Genomic DNA, 4,456 nt, shown 5'->3' with positions numbered 1-4,456 from the left:
TTTTCTCTAGGCTGAACAAGCCCAGCTCCCTCAGCCTGTCTTTGTAGGGGAGGTGCTCCAGTCCCCTGATCGTCTTCGTGGCCCTCCTCTGGACCCTCTCCTACATCTCCCTGTCTTTCTTGTACTGGGAGCTCAAGACCTAGAAATAGTACTTCAGGTGGGGCCCCACAAGAACAGAGTAGAGAGGGACAATCACCTCCCTGTCCCTGCTGGCCACCCCTCATCTGATGGAGTCCAGGATACTATTTGCCTTCCGAGCTGCAAGAGCTCACTGCTGGCTCATGGTAAGTTTTTCATCCATTAAAGAAGTATAAAAGACATTAAGTTAGGCAAGTACCAAACACAGAAGGAATCAAGAGCACAGTTTCGTGCAACTCATAATTAAGCAAATACTTTGCAGGCTTTGGCCTGAACAGTGCAGGCATTCTTAATACAAGGAATTACATAACTTGAGTGAGCTGTAACTCCAGTCTCTGTGAATTTATTAGCTCAATGAGCAGGGCTAAGTAAGTAGAAGGTTTCTTTGACAAAAAAAAAAAAAACCTACTAGTCTTGTTTTCTCTTCATCCACTTAAACTACATTTTGTTCAACTAGACGCTAAGAAAAGTAATAATAAGTACCTTGTTTTAAATTAGTATGAATTGAGAGCAATCTGATCATAAAGAGGAAAAACGCTTAGGAAAAAGATTGTTAATGGATCTTTAAGTCCTTTACAGAGAAGTGGTGAGGTGCTGGAACAGGCTGCCCAGAGAGGTTGTGGATGCCCCATCCCTGGAGGTGTTCAAGGCTAGACTGGATGGGGCTCTGGGCAGCCTGGTCTAGCATTAAATGGGGAGGTTGGTGGCCCTGCATGTGGCAGGGGGTTGGAGATTCATGATTCCTGAAGTCCCTTCCAACCCTGGCCATTCTGTGATTCTGTGAATTACATTTTATCCCTTCACAATTGTACAGAAAATGACTAAGAGCAAAACAAGGTTTTTTGATTCCCTGAGTTATCCTTGAGAATTCTACTTATTTGTTCAAAACACAGACATACTAATTATAAAACACTCTCATCTAAAGTTTACACTGAATTCAATAGACGACATTGTAAAACAGGGTGTTCTGATGCTTTAAGGTCCAATACTACAATCTGTTCTGAACATTGAGTACACGACAAAGTATATGACTCGCATCAGAAGCTTACAATGCAGTGAAGAAGTCAGTATCAACACAGAAGTCAAAAATAGCCAAATTGCTATCAGTAGCCTCCACAGAATGTGCTTCGGAGGTTTCAGTTCACGAGATAAGTACACTCACATAAGTATCCCTTCTTCCAGTCTGACCAAAACTTTACTTAAATATTCAACTATCTTTTCACAGCTAAAAAAAAAGGAAAAAAAAAAATTACCACTGGAATCCCTTAAAGCTCAGTGTTTACAATGACCGTTTCCCCACTCCTGTCAGTTTTTCTCCAAGAACATGAACTAAGCCATGGTTCCAGCCAAAAATGTAAGTTGAAGATACTCTGGGTTTCTAACTTAGGGACAATTATTCGTTGTTCTGAACAAGCATAAACATCTCACTTTAATACCAAAGATCAACAGACTTACCAAGGTATAGGCGTCCAAAGCCTCCTTGCCCTATAGGAACACCTAATTTCCATTCTTTCCTTGATGTGTCCGTTAGAACCTCCCCCAGAGCAAACACTTCAGCAAGCTTCCTTTTTGCAGGGGCCTTTTTTCCAGCTGTCTTCTTAATATATGGCATCTTCACTGCAGAGAGGGAAGAGGAATGAAGGGAAAGAAAAATAGAGAAAAGCAAGGATTATGTGCTGACAAGAATTATTTTCATGTTATTTTGCATGACAGTGCTTTATGCTTGCTTTCGTTTCTGATAGCTTTCTACATAGATTGTTTAATTTGTTGCCACGAAGATACTTTAAAAGAAATACAGTATTTTTATTTGCATGAATTCTGAACAAAAACAGCAAATTTCTCTCGGCTTCAAAAAAAAAAAAATCTGAACGCAAAAATATTCACATGAGAAAACTATTAGAAGACTGTATAATACACAGTAGAAAAATCTCAAAATCTGTTATACTAAATTGATCACAACTGATTGTAATTCTGAGCTTAGAAAAAAAGTAAACTAATGAAACAAAGCTCATCAGTTTTCCAGGAGTTTAATTTGCTTAGCAAAGAAATGTCAGATAGTCCAAGTTTTCAGTAATAGCAGGGACAGGTATTAACATTTACACCATAGCAAACAAACCAGTAATACCTACATTTCTCAGAGATTCCTTCTACCTGAATGAAAATATCAGAAAAAAATTCAAACTTAATTATTTTATTCTCCTACATAACTGCAAGCAACAGGAGGGTGTCTGCTTATCCACAGGACAGTACTTAATAGATCACCAAAAAGCTACACCTAATTACATGTCTGTAGACTACAGATATAAAATTCATGTTGTTGCAACTTTCCAACCTCAGGTTCCAGACAAGCAGCATTTCTAGAAGTAACGTAACAGCTCATTGGAACCAACAAAAACAAAGCAAAACAGACCTCACTATGAGTAAATGCATGTTTGGGCTCTTTCACAAAGCCAGCTTTTGAGTCAGTAAAAAAATGTGCTGAATGCATGGTACAACAAGGTAAGGTGTGCACAAGCTCTATTTACTTGAAAGTACTTTAATTTGTTTTTACAAAGACATGACCTTTCCCACTACCCGATGAAGATGAAAGCTGTGCAAAGAGCCCAAGTTATTTCATAAAAGGTAAAGGTGTAGCTCCGACTGTTGGGATTTTCATTTTATTCTGCTTATGAAAGCAGGAAGGAATATTAATACACAATTCAGGAAACTTCTGGATAGAAAAGTCTATGTAATTAATTTTCCTCATTAATTTAGGTAATCAATACAACAACCTTAATCCAAATGCATTTCTTAACATCAGTTTTCTTCTTTTAGTTCTATTGAACTTTTTTCTTGTAGTCCTAAAGAACTTCTTTTAGTTTTCCAAATAATAATAAAAAGAAAAATCACATAACTGTAGCAGCTGTTCTGAAAGCATTCTACCCTCTAAAAGGTCCTTTTCTCACTTATTAATACCTTCAGGAATTTTCCTTCCCTAAATAATGTCCACCATCTAACATCCAAAGAGAACAGCCCAAGCCAAGTTCTCTCATGTTGAATACAAGATTAGCTCTCAAATTTCCCGAAATGCTGCTTAAGTCTGCAGGTACTGTAGCCATTCAACATAGGAATGAAGTGAAAAGGCAAATGATTAGACCAAAGAAATGTATTGCTTTTTCAGGGTCCTTCTTAATCCAAGAATTTTCTGTCATAGAGCCACCCCTGAATACCTACATGGATGAAACGAGTTAACTGCAACAAAGCAGTATTATGAAACACCCACACCACAGGAAGAGATGTTTTTGGTGTTTACTGATACCTACACTGCATTTGCTTCCTCATCATAGGATGTTTAAATCAGCATCACTTTCCCATATTTCAATTTATTTGAATACAGTAACATTTTTCCCCTATAGTCAAGAAACAACTTTGACATTCTACGCTTAAAATTTAGGACTAACTTTGCTCATAATTTTACCCCTATCCTCTTGTCTCTTTTTTTTCCCCCTCCATTTTCAATGGGATATATACCATAATGTCTTAGACGAAGATTCTTCCTCCAGCTATTCTACAGAAGAAAAATGAGACTTCCAAGCATCAAATGCAAGTTCAGCTAAGACCAGGAAAATGGGAAAGCAGTGATGCAGTCAAAGCACCAAAAGAAACAGAGGTAGGAATGGCAATGTATTAATACTGGCCTACAAGGCAAGCAGTTTCTCAGGACATCCAGATCAGGAAGGAAAAGATATAATCAGAAAGCACTGACTGAAGTCATTAAAAGAGGTAAGGGGAAAATAAAAAAAGTTTGGAACCCTTGGACTAACACAGGTAAGGAAAAGAAGTGCAAAAATCAGCAGTTACCCAATGGACTCAGACACACATGAAGATTCTGATCACTGTCATATTCTAGAGGGTACAAAAACACCATATCAAGCGAGATAACAGGTCTCAAGATAACAATTTGAGAGAATGAAGAGGACATAAAGAAGAGTGGAAAGACTGCAACATGACCTGAGTTACTGCAAATAATTTCCAAGAGACTTGGATAGATGGAATTAGGTTGCCTGAATGCTGGACAGACAACTGTACAGTAAAAGCAAAATTCACAGCATCTTCTCCAGTAACGCTAGCAAGCCAGTCAAACTAAAGTATTGATACATTTAGTATCCTTGACTTTCACAGTGATTCTGTTGATAGTGGATTCCCTTTAAAGAGAATTAAGTTTACTTGAAATAGGTTTACGAAGGTATTAACGAAGGAGCTGGCATTTCTCTTTGGTTATTGTTGTCATTCAGTACAGTCAATAATTATAAGCCTGAAGGAATTTAGTTTAAAAAAA

This window comes from Meleagris gallopavo, chromosome 5 (genome assembly GCF_000146605.3).
Source record: "Meleagris gallopavo isolate NT-WF06-2002-E0010 breed Aviagen turkey brand Nicholas breeding stock chromosome 5, Turkey_5.1, whole genome shotgun sequence".
NCBI lineage: Eukaryota > Metazoa > Chordata > Aves > Galliformes > Phasianidae > Meleagris > Meleagris gallopavo.
The sequence above is the reverse complement of the archived record's forward strand: the minus strand, read 5'-3'. Positions refer to the sequence as shown.